Here is a 13,050-nt window from a genome sequence, read left to right as displayed (position 1 = left end):
CCCAATAGCCGCTGGCCCACCATGGCTAGACGTGTAAGTCCAGACCTCCTAATACCCGTTTTCAGAGTGGCATCGCCCACCTTCTTCAGGTGGGCCTGGATCAGAATTGCTCTGGTTTGCCCTTTCCAGGTAATAGGCTTCATGAGCTGTGCAGGACAGGAGACAGTCCTGACTGGGTTGGAGGTGCCGAGCATGGTGCTGCATACACTAGGACAAATCACTCTGTTCTTGACCCCTGCCATCCATGCCACCGCCAGAGCCACCCAGTACCTCTAACTCCTGAGACGTCCACATCTGTGAGGCCCAAACTGGCATGCTTCCTGGTCCTTTCCTCTGTGGGCACTCAGCTATCCTGCGTGCTAAATCAAAAACCAATCCACACACTTCTTTCCGGTTTACCAAATGCTATGACAGCTCTTCCATGCTCAAGTCTATCTTTCATTTTGTCCTCATAGGTTTAGGTACTTTATGCTTTTTTTTTTTTTTAATGTTTTTTTTTTTTTTAATTTTTATTTATTTATGATAGTCACACAGAGAGAGAGAGAGAGGCAGAGACACAGGCAGAGGGAGAAACAGGCTCCATGCACCGGGAGCCCGACGTGGGATTCGATCCCGGGTCTCCAGGATCGCGCCCTGGGCCAAAGGCAGGCGCCAAACCGCTGCGCCACCCAGGGATCCCTACTTTATGCTTTTTAATAGGATTTCAGGAAATAATACATATTCATTTCATCATGTTTTGCCCAAAGGCACGTTTGAACTTTTATTTCAAATGTAAAAGACTTGAAATGTTTGCAATCCAGGAAGAGGATGTACTTGAAAGGCTAAGGCTTACTATCCAAGAGACAAGGAATATATAATCCCTGGAAAGCCAGAAGATGAATCCAAACTAACCAAGGAGTAATTAGCTTTTACTCTGAACATAAAAAGCACATGCAAATGAGCGATAATTCTAGTCAGATGCAAAAGGATGAATATTTCCAAATTTATAGAATACCAAAGAAAACAATCTCTATTTGGGAATATAATATATTATTGAGATCAATACAAGAGTCTGTAAAAGCAGTTCTCAATTTTCTGTTGCTCAATGATATAGAGTGTGAAACAAGGGCCCTGCAGTTAGCCTCAAGCCTTTGAAATAACAGCTAGTGCTCTATGCTCACAAAACCAGCACTCTACCCACCCCAGGGGATCTCGCTCTTTCTCCTTCCATTACATGTGTTCTGTAGGATAGAAATCCATGACCATCCAGCACAATATCCTACTGCCCCGACACAAACTATTAGACAAGTATTTGTTATATGACTAAGTCTGAATTTATCCCAAAAGAGTGCAAAATTAAATGGCCTATGGAGGGACACCTGGGTGGCTAAGCAGTTGAGTGTCTGCCTTTGGCTCAGGGCCTGATCCCAGAGTCCCAGGATCGAGTCCCACTTTGGACTCCCTGCATGGAGCCTGCTTCTCCCTCTGCCTGTGTCTCTGCCTCTCTTTCTGTGTTTCTCATGAATAAATAAATAAAATATTAAAAAAAAAAAACCTGTGGAGGCCAATAAATCTATCTAAATAGAACTCTGGAGTACAGACTAATTAGTTCTTTTCCATCTTGAAGAACAGAGCTGGAGGCATCACACTTCCTGTCTTCACTCTGTTAGGAGAGCTAACACTGCTGTACAGTATATGTGAAAGTTGTTAAGAGAGTAAAGCTTATGAGTCCTCATTAGAAGGAAAATCATCTTTTTCCTTTATTTCTTTTCATGATGGATGCTAATTCAACTCTGCAGTAGTCAAACTCCAATGTGTACACATCAGGCCTACATATTACTGTGTTAACTACTTCTCCATGAAACTGGAAGAAACATTCTTAAAGACAAAACTAACGTCAATAATCTAGTATTGGCATAAAGGCAGGCACAGAGATCAATGAACACACAGAAAACCCATGCATAGGGTCAACTACTTCACAGCAAAGGAGCCAAGAATATATGATGGGGAAAGGACAGCCTCAGAAACAAGACGCCACATGCAGAAGAACGAAAATGGACCAGCAGCTTTCTTTCCTAACAGCAGCATAAATATAAAAAGCTTCAACTTCCTAGATGTGAAAACTTTTTAGTCAAAGAAGAAACAAACATTTCCTTTCATAAGAATGTCATCTGCAAACAAAAGGGACTATAAAGCTAGTAACTACTCACTTCTGTAAGGACAGAAGAAACTAAAAAGATAAAAAAGATCAAAAGATTGGGTTGGGGTTTTTTTAAAGATTTTATTTATTTATTCATGAGAGACACAGAGAGAGAAAGAGAGGCAGAAACACAGGCCAAGGGAAAAGCAGGCTCCATGCAGGAAACCCGACGCAGGACTCGATCCCCGGGTATCCAGGATCAGGCCCTGGGCCAAAGGTGGCGCTAAACCGCTGAGCCACCAGGCTGCCCAAAGACTGGGTTAACATCTTGTAACATAAAATTAAATAGAACACAAATGTCTCTCTCTCCTTACAGAGCAGAAATATAGGAGTATCTCATAAAAATATTATATAACAAAGAGGTGAAAATATTTGCTTTTTAGGTAACACTCCTGGGGCACCTGGGTGGCTCAGTCGGTAAAGCATCTGCTTTTGCCTCAGGACATGATCCCAGGGTCCTGGGATGGAGTCCCCACATCGAGCTCCCTGCTCAGCGAGGAGTCGGCTTCTCCCTCTGCCCCTCCTCCCCTCGTGCTCTCTCTATTGCTCACCCACTCTAATAATAAAATCCTTAAAAAAAAAATTTAGACAACACTCCTAATTTTGCACTTCCTTATTACTGAGCCAAGAAGATTTTTTTAACCAGTAATCTAAATTGATATTACCATTGGAAGTTTAAGAAATTATAAGTACATAATTTTGTTTTCTAGTAAGATGATTTCTTTTTCTAAGTTTTTAATTCCCATTAACACAGTGTAATATTAGTTTCGGGTACACAATGTAGTGATTCAGCACTTCTATACATCACCCGGTGCTCATCAGGACAAGTGTTCTTCATCTCCATCATCTGTTTCCACCATCTCCCCCTCCCCTCCCCTTTGGTGACCAGCAGTGTGTTCTCTGTAGTTAAGAGACTTTTTGTTTCTTTTTCTTTTTTCACTTGTTTTTTCCTTCAATTCCACATGAGTTAAATCATATGGTATTTGTCTTTCTCTAGCTATTTTCATTTAAAACAATACTCTCTAGCTCCATCCACGTTGTTGCAAGTGAGAAGTGATTTCTTAACTACTTTTTCTAAAATGTTTTGAATACCTAAAAATTAACTCTTTAATATTAAAGGAAGCTACTATTAGTTATCTACAGCAGTTCATACTACACACATACCTAATTTTGTTTAATGGGCATAAAAGAAAACAGAGAAGCAGTTCTATAATCAAGCCTCTTCAGAAGATGCTTTCGTGATGCATGATCCGGTCATCATGCATCCAAGGCCTTATGAGTGCTTGTCTTTGCCAAGCACGGCTCTAGGTACTTGGGTCATCGTGGACAATTCAGAAGAGGGGGGAGCAGACAAGAAACATAAAAACGAGATGAATTTGCATAGTGCCAAGTTGTATGAAGGAAACAAAAGGTGAGGGCTCACTCTGGCGATGGTTTATTTTATGTATTGGAACACCTGGGTGGCTCAGCAGTTGAGCATCTGCTTTTGGCTGGTGTCATGATCCCGGGGTCCTGGAATCGAGTCCCGTATCAGAGGCCCCTGCAGGGAACCTGCTTCTCCCTCTGCCTCTCTGTCTCTCTCTGTGTCTCTCATGAATAAATATATAAAATCTTAAAAAAAAAAACATTTTTTTTAAATTTTATATACCAAAGTCACAAGCCACAAGCACCTGGACAGCTGGCTAGATGCTGTTTCTGGGCCCAATTAACATCTGAATCTATAGAGTCAGCAAAGCAGATATCTCTCTTTTCCTCCATCCCTCTGCATGGTGAGGGGGGCCTCCTCCAATTGCAAAGGGCCTATATGGAACAAAAGGTTGAGGAAGGAGGGATGTGCCTTTTCCTTCCACCTCACTACTAGGGTGGCCAATTCCTCTCCTCCCTCTCCTGACTTGGAATGGGGATTCACACCATCAGCCCCCTTGGCTTCCAAGCCTTTGGACTCAGACAGGAGCACAGCGCCACCTTTCCTGGTCTCCAGCTCCCATATCTTAGGACCTCTGAGCTTCCATAAATTCAAAGCAAAGCCTTCACGATAATGTGCATTTGTGTGCATGCACATGGTCTACTGGTTCTGTTTCTCTGGAAAAGATGCCTAACACATCTCTACATAGGTTGGCCAAGCTGCTATGGTAATCCTTAGTGTTTGTTCACCAAAAACTTTTAGTTCTTGACCCCAGCACTGGTAGGACTGTACTTCCCCACTGCCCAATATCTAGGTGTGGCCACATGACTAGATGTGGCAAATGGAGTCTCAGTAAAAAGGATCAATGCCAATTCTATTTTGGAAGATTTAGAATTCCTCTATGATCTGCTATGCTTTTTTCCCCTTTATGCCACAATGCTGCAGACAGTGGCTGCTGTGTCGTCCTAGGTCCTAGTGCACAGCACAGCTCCCAGCCAATCTGTAAGGGGTGCGTCAGATAAGCAGGAACCACTGTTCTTTTAAGCCACCGAGATGTGGAGGTTGCTTGTTACTGCAGCATAATCTAACCAATCCTGGGATCCCTGGGTGGCGCAGAGGTTTGGCGCCTGCCTTTGGCCCAGGGCACAATCCTGAAGATCCAGGATCGAATCCCACGTCGGGCTCCCGGTGCATGGAGTCTGCTTCTCCCTCTGCCTGTGTCTCTGCCTCTCTCTCTCTCTCTCTCTCTCTCTCTCTCTCTGACTATCATGAAAAAAAAAAAAAAAAAAGAAGCAATTAGACTTTGGGAATCCCTGTGGGGGCTCAGTGGTGGCTCAGTAGTTTGGTGCCTGCCTTCAGCCCAGGGTGTCATCCTGGAGTCTCGGGATTGAGTCCTGCATCAGGCTCCCTGCATGGAGCCTGCTTCTCCCTCTGCCTGTGTCTCTGCCTCTCTCTGTGTGTCTTTCATGAATAAAAAAATAAAATCTTTAAAAAAAAAAAAAAGAAGCAGTAAGACTTGTGGATGTGTAGTGTCTTTAGGTTCAGACGGCTGCCCATTCTCATCCCTGAGGAAACGGGGACACAGGCTCTAAGTATATACAGAACCAGAAAGCACACCCGGCAACAAGAAGGGTGGTGGTGAGATACGGACTAAAAACAGGAGGTTCAATAAAAATCTACATGATGAATTGTAAATACTTGACATCTCCTTTCTATCGCCAAATTCCAGGTACCTGATCTCAGGCCCTGGCAAGAGGCCAAATGAAAACTTCCTGGAGAAATGATCTCAAAGAAAGGACACTGATGTCTGAGGGAACCTGAGAACCAGCCATATGGCCCCTGACATCCCTACAATTAAAGCCCATACACAATTTAAACTACCTTTCTAGTTCCTCACCCTTCAAAATGGACAGACAGCCACGGATCACTAGACACTGGAGAGCAGCTTCTCAATAGGAGATGAAGGGTCATTTCATGCAAACAGAAAAGGACAGGGGACAGGGGACCAAAACAGAAAATACAGGAATAGTAAGGATTTTCAAAATACACATAACTAGTATCATCAAAGAGATGGAAAAGGAATTGCATCTATGAACCCATAAACAGAATATTTTATATAGGAATATTGAGAAAAATTTTAAAGATGATAAATAACACATTTCCTTAAAGGAACAGAAGATAAAATTGAAGCAATGCCCCATAAAGTAGGGGGAAAAAAAAAACAAAAACAAAAACTCGGAGACCAGAGGAGAGAATCACTGAAGATAGGCGTGTGCGGGTGGAAAGGGCCCACCAGGTGCCAGCACAGGAATGGCGCGGGAGGACTGGGAGCGGAGGCGCCTCCAGGGGAAAGGCCACACACTGGGATGGATCGGACTTCTCAACCACGATGTACAAGCTAGGAAATGATGGGAAAGTGCCTTCTAAACTCAGGAAAAATCGGGGCAGCCCCAGTGGCTTAGCGGTTTAGCACTGCCTTCAGCCCAGGGCATGATCCTGGAGACCCAGGATCGAGTCCCACGTCGGGCTCCCTGCATGGAGCCTGCTTCTCCCTCTGCCTGTCTGTCTGTCTGTCTGTCTGTCTCTCTCTCTCTCTGTGTGTGTGTCTCTAATAAATAAATGAAATCTTTAAAAAGTAAAATAAAATAAACTGAGGAAAAATCATTTAACACAAGTTTCCATAACCATTCAAATGATCCATTAATAAAGTTTGAATTTTTAATGGAGACTTTCCATCTGCAGATAACCCCAAAATGAATGCCCTATGCACCCCTCTTTCAGGAAGCTACTAACATGAGTAAATACACCATTGTAAAGGAAGACCCGGGAATCCTGTGCAGTCCCAGGACAGGACTGAACACAGGAAGCAGACAGAGGGAATTCCTGGGCCAAGGGCTCTACAGCAGACCCCGAGAGAACCCAGTCCACATCAGAGAGAATATGAGAGGGGTCAGGACGAAATGGAGAGTATCTTTGATTTAATAAACATACAAATTCATACTACAAACAATAAACAATACATATACATTTATGGATACCCTTGCAGAAATCCTAAATAAAATTTTTGTAAGCAGAACCAAACAGCACATTAGAATAAATGCAGTTTTCCAAGAATGAAATGATGGTTCCGACAAAAGGAAACACATTAACATACTTAATACTGGAAGAGCTTAGAAGAATATGATTACCTCTGTTAAGTGCTGAAAAAAAGCTTGACAAAATTAAACATCTGTTCAAGTAGGGTTACTATATGTACCTACACATGTATAGAGTGACAAAGCCAGCATTACTGAAGAAATACTAGAGAATTCTCTGCTAAAATAGAGTCATGGGTCCTCACTATATTCGTTCTTGAGCGCTGCACTGGAGGTATTTACCAATGCAGGGGCACAACAGGAAGCAATCTGAACAGAAATGGGGGGCGGGGAGGAATGTACACTATCTCTATTTGCACACGATGCCGATGGTATGATTATATATCCAGAAAAGTAAAAAGAATTAAGGAAAAAAAAATATCAAAAGACTGTATTTAATAAAATGGGGTAAAAAAAAGTAACATATAGGAATCAATGCCTTCATATAAATGAGTAATAAAGTTAGAAGATATACAGAAATATATCCCATTTACAACAAGAGAAGATAAAAGAAAATTAAATATATGATAGAAACCTATATAGTGAGAACAATAAAATGCTCCTGAAAAATAGGAATGTATAATTGAATACATGGAAAGATCTATCATGTTCTAGGGTAGAATGGCTCAATATCATCAAAATGCCAACCCATCCTATGTTAACTCATAAGATAATGTAATTTGAACTACAGTACTCGAAATTTTTTCTAGAGCAAGAAGCATTTTCATAAAAATTTCATTTAGGAGTTGTAACAAAAATTTTCCAAAATAAGAAAAACAATGAGGAAGAGCCAGCTGTAGCAGGAATTAAAACATAATTAATATATATAATTAATACAGTGGCAGTACTGGCACATGAAAAGACAGAGATTAACAGAACAAGATAGAAAGTTCAGATTTAGCCCTGAGTGCGTGCAGAAATCTATTAGAAGAGTAATCAGACTAGCAAAAATAGAAGAGCCCGGCAACATCCTCTATGTAGCTGCAGAGCAAAACCCTCCTAAACTTTGCTGGCGGGAACACAAACATCAGTCTTCATGTGAGGGAAGGTGGCATTAACCACCAAAATCATTTATGCATTTACCAGTTGACCCAGCAACATCAGTGGCACAATCACACATTATATGCACAAAGCACTTACTACAGTGCTATCTGTAATAGTAATTCAATAGGGGATCGCTTAAATATAGCATGGGGACCCCCACACAGTAGGTTACAAAGCAGGTATAAAAAAGAATGAGAGGTCGTGTAAAAATGCAATGAAGAAGTGGCTTCACGAAAATTAAAAGCCTTTGTGCTTCACAGGATACCATCACAAAAGTAAAAAGACAATCCAGAGAAAGAACAAAATACTTGCAAATCATGTATCCAATAAAGGACTTGTATGCATAACCTATAAAAAAAATTCTTAAAATTTCATAAAAAGACAATCCAATCAAAATATGAGCAATGAATGACATGAACAGGTATCAGGATATGAGGATAAACAAATGACCAATAAGCACACAAATGGATGCCCAACATCATCATTAGAAAAACACATATCAAAACCACAGTGAGGTGGCATTTCTCACTCATAAGACAACCACACTCAACGAGACAACAAGTGTCAGCAGACACAGAGAGGCTGGCACCCTCGTACGACGCTGGTGGGCACGTAAAACAACGCAGCCGCTTTTTTTTTTTTTTCGCTTTTGAAAACAACTCAGCAGTTTCTCAAAATAGGAGGAAAGGAGTTGGTGGGGGACCCAACAATTTTTCTAGGCAAATGACCAAGAGAATTAGAGAAATGTTGGTCAAATGGTACAAACTTCCAGTTAGAAGATAAACAAGTCCTGAGGTATAATGCACAGCACCGTAATTATAGTTAACAATACTATATTACACACTAGAAAGTTGCTGAGAGGCCAGATCTCCAATGTTCTCACCACAGAACAGAAATCATAATTATGTGATGTGATGGAGCTGCTGGCTAGCTCCACGGTGGTAACAGCATGGAAACGTCCAAGCGCAGCAACTCGGCATGTGGTCCTCCTTAACCCCTCACGGCCTTGTGTCAGTTATATCCCCGTAAAAAGGAAGCACTGACACGAACCACAACATGGAGGAACCCCGAGAACAGCACGCTCAGTGGGTGGATGCGGACACAAAAGGCGACATGCCACAGCCCTCTCCCAATGGCAAACATCCAGAGTAGGCCAATCTGTGGGGGTACAAGCAGAGGAGGGGCTGCATGGTCTGCGGGAGGGGCAACAGGGAATTTGTTCCTGGATTTTAGGTTTCTTCTTGGGGAGTAAAAAGCTTCTAGAGGGCAGCCCGGGTGGCTCAGCAGTTTAGCACCACCTTCAGCCCAGGGCGTGATCCTCGAGATCCAGATCGAGTCCCACGTCGGGCTCCCTGCGTGAGGCCTGCTTCTCCCTCTGCCTGTCTCTGCCTCTGTGTGTGTGTGTGTGTGTGTGTGTGTGTGTGTGTGTCTCGTGAATAAATAAATAAAAACTTAAAAAAAAAAAAGCTTCTAGAATCGGATTATGAAGGGGCTGCACCATTCTAAGAATGTTCTAGAAACCACTGAAGAGCACACCTAAAACAGAAGTCACATAAGCCAAAGGATGTATCGTCTTATTCAAGTGAGAAGCCAAACACAAAAGTAGAATTACACAAACCTGCACTTCAATGATTGACACTTTGCAATATATTTTAAATCTAAATTATTTTCCTCAAGTTCTCAAGACCTAATATCAAACGTTCAATACTATACAAAGTAGCTTATCCTTAATAACAGAATGATGAAGTATAAATTATGAAATTCACTCTAAAAAAACTTAACTCGGGATCCCTGGGTGGTTCAGCGGTTTAGTACCTGCCTTCGGCCCAGGGCCTCATCCTGGAGTGGTGTGATCCAGTGGCCCAGGGCGTGATCCTGGACAAAGGGATCAAGTCCCTTGTCGGACTTCTGGCATGGAGCCTGCTTCTCCCTCCTCCTGTGTCTCTGCCTCTCTATGTCTATAATGAATGAATGAATGAATGAATGAATGAATGAATGAATAAATAAATAAATAAATAAATAAATAAATAAATCGTAAAAAAAAAAGAAAGAAAGCAAATCCAGACCAAACTGCTACCTCTCAAAAGAATATAATCTACCTCCAATGTATGGCTTTCATACCGTCTAAAGATGAGAGCAGGGACGCCTGGGTGGCTCAGGGATTGAGCGTCTGCCTGCCTTTGGCTCAGGGCGTGACCCCAGAGTTCCGGGATCGAGTCCCACGTCGGGCTCCCTGCCTGGAGCCTGCTTATCCCTCTGCCTGTGTCTCTGCCTCTCTCTCTGTGTCTCTCATCAATAAGTAAAGAAAATCTTTAAAAAAAAATAAAATAAAATAAAATAAATAAAATAAAATAAAATAAAATAAAATAAAATAAAGAGGGCACTAGATATTTTTTTTAATTTAAATAAGGGTCTTTAACCTAAAGTATGCATATCTCTCATTACCATATTTATGTTAAGACATTAATCACAGGACAAGAAAAAAAGCTTTCCAACAACTTACAGGACTCACGTAAGTAAAAAAACCTAAAATACAGAGATATTTAGTTTATTTAAAAACAAGACGTGTAAGAATTGTTGAATCATTACATTGTACACCTGAAACTAATATAACACTGAATGTTAACCATACTGGAATTTTAAAAACTTTAAAAAGTTAAAAATAAGATGTATAAATCTTCCAAATAAGTGTTTTTTTTGAAGCATTAAAATTTCCTTAAAACAAGGTGATTAGAAATTGAACATAAATTAGATACAACCTACCTACTTAAACCGTGTACCCAGATAGCAAACATTCTCCTGATAACCCAGGTTCGTCGCCATGCACACGGACACCTGCCTGCCTTGCACTGGGGTTCTCAACCTCGGGCCCTCTCCCATGGAGCAGGGTCTGTGTTCTGGGGGCACTTAGCAGAGTCCTTGGCATCTACCCGCCAGACACCAGCGGTATCTCCCACAGCATGACAATCAAACACGTCTGCATGTCTGCAGACTTTGCCAAATGTCCCGCAGGGAGCAGACTCACTGTTACAAACCACTTGTGTACTTGACTTCTGTGATAGTCTGTGCCCTCCCTTACTGTCACCACTCACCGACACGCTAACCTCTTTCTGGTATGTGTCTTTCTCCAAAGATTGCCTTTCCCTTAAAAAACTGTTTTAAATGTCTGTCCACCAAATATCAGGCCACCACCGCGATGACAGATGGTCCTCCCAGGGTCATGGTGTAGGAGGGCAGACGCTCTTCTCTGAATAGAGGGCAGGGGTGCTTAAATCCCCACCACCACAGATATTAGTTAGCCTTCTTAGATTCTTTGTTCTTCTTAAGGTATCTCTATGCCCAACGCGGGGCTCAGGCTCAACCCTGAGATTAAGCGTCACACATTCCAGCCAGCCAGGTGCCCCTGGTCTTGCTAATTTTCAACCAAAACCAAAAGTGTAAAAATTGTATCCTGGTTTAATCTGCTTTTCATAAGATTGCCACTGAGACCAAACGCGTTTTCAAGTTTGTTTTTTTAACACGTGTAACCCTTTTCTACACAACTGCTTATCTAGGTTCTCTATTTTTAAGGACATAAAAACTACAAGGAAAAAGTATCCAATTAATAGAAGTCAAAGTAAGAGCAATTTTCTCACATTTCATTTGTAGCCATTAACTTTCAGATGAAATAAAAGATACAGAAATGGGGATCCCTGGGTGGCGCAGCGGTTTGGCGCCTGCCTTTGGCCCAGGGCACGATCCTGGAGACCCGGGATCGAATCCCACGTCGGGCTCCCGGTGCATGTAGCCTGCTTCTCCCTCTGCCTGTGTCTCTGCCTCTCTCTCTCTCTGTGTGTGTGTGTGTGACTATCATAAATAAATAAAAATTTAAAAAAAAAAAAAAAAGATACAGAAATGAAAATCAGCATGGATTCTCATTATTTGCAGATCACAGGTCTATGAATGCACCTGCTTGCTCAACTCCGTACCTGTGGCCTTCTGGCTGTCACTGCGGACAGGGAAGCGTCCCAAGGGCGGGGGAGCAGGGCAGCCCGTTCCAGCTCAGACTGTCCACAGTGTCCTTTCTGCAGGCTACTTAATGCCACATTTTTCACAGTTCTGTGCTTTCTGTTGGCGACCTCCCGGTGTGAACGGCCCACGCGCGGTGAAGTGGTGCGCAGGGCTCCTGAGCACGACGGGCTGTGGCTGCCTCTGGACAGGACGCACGTGTCAGGCCTGCTCGGTTCAGGCACCGGGTTCGGCTGGGGATGGCCCGACACCCAGAACCGGGGAGGAGAGGTGCGGCAATCTGTGCCTGAGGCCACCGTGCAAAGTGCTAGCGGAGCTCCTGCGATGCACAGAGAGTGGCAACGCACCTACACCTGTCAACCCAGACGATGACAACAGATCAAAAAGTGTAGCGCACGCAACGCAACCATTCTGAGGCTGAAAGGCAAGGAAATTTTCGGTCACATTACCTGGGAAAGTCTCCTCAGCCAGTGCCTGCTGGCTGGTGGGTTTCAAACAGTGAAACCGCGCTAGAAAGGGTTAAATTTGTAGGAAAATCCATGCAGTAAAAGGGTTATGGAGAACAAGTTTTCGACACTGAGACTGGCTTTTTTACAAGGATTTTAGCAGATGACCCTGAAGAAAGGAAATGGCAGGTCTGTTTACAGAACTGTGACCAGAGGCCTGACAGGAGGGAAGGCTGCATTTCTCCAGAAGCAAAGGGTCCCAACTGGGGAGAGCTCAGTGTCTGTGGTCACCTGACAGAGGACTATGGTGAATAAAAAGAATAAACTACAATTATAATAAAATATCATCTTTACTTTTTAAATGTTTCAAATAGTCATTTTTACATTATAAAGCAACTCCCTTAAAGCCGAGATGCAAAGAAAACCAAAGCTTCTACCGTGTTTCCAGTGAGACATTGCCAGCGCTGAACAGATGCCACCGCGGCAGACTAAAGGCTGCTGTATCCGAGGACACGCTCCTATCATTATTCCCCAACAAGTCTGGCAACATGGCATCACCGCTGTCTTTCAGGAACCTAAAAGTCTACAGAATAGGCCACATGATGTTTGTGTTGGAAATCACTGTTCAGTGGCCACTACCTTCTCGAGTATTTTTTTTCAAGAGGAATTTGTGATAATGCACAGACCATATACTGGTAAATGTTAACTCTGAATAAGGACAAATAACCATCTGTACGTCAGGATCAACGTGGGTACGTTTCAGCAGCCAAGGACGGGACAGAAGGGCAGAGGGTCACAGCCAACGACAAACAGTTCACGGTAACAGTAACACGG

The 13,050-nt window shown here is 42.8% G+C and overlaps 1 protein-coding gene across 12 annotated transcripts in view; it reads right to left on the bottom strand.

The window, feature by feature from the left end:
* The window catches only part of ZMYND11 (zinc finger MYND-type containing 11), a 131,858-nt gene that overhangs the window by 107,490 nt on the left and 11,318 nt on the right, over nucleotides 1–13,050 (bottom strand). The window contains exon 2 of one of the 12 annotated variants that reach the window (XM_055331293.1): nucleotides 11,731–12,123. The exons of 9 other annotated variants lie outside the window; for them this stretch is intronic. The gene's annotated coding sequence lies outside the window, so the exon portion shown is untranslated. Of the gene's footprint in view, nucleotides 1–9,577; nucleotides 9,597–11,730; nucleotides 12,168–13,050 lie in introns of those variants that run through there. 2 more of the 12 variants (XM_055331291.1, XM_055331297.1) reach the window with 2 other exon arrangements.

Source organism: Nyctereutes procyonoides, unplaced genomic scaffold (assembly GCF_905146905.1).
Source record: "Nyctereutes procyonoides isolate TBG_1078 unplaced genomic scaffold, NYPRO_anot_genome, whole genome shotgun sequence".
Taxonomy (NCBI): domain Eukaryota; kingdom Metazoa; phylum Chordata; class Mammalia; order Carnivora; family Canidae; genus Nyctereutes; species Nyctereutes procyonoides.
The sequence above is the reverse complement of the archived record's forward strand: the minus strand, read 5'-3'. Positions and strand labels throughout refer to the sequence as shown.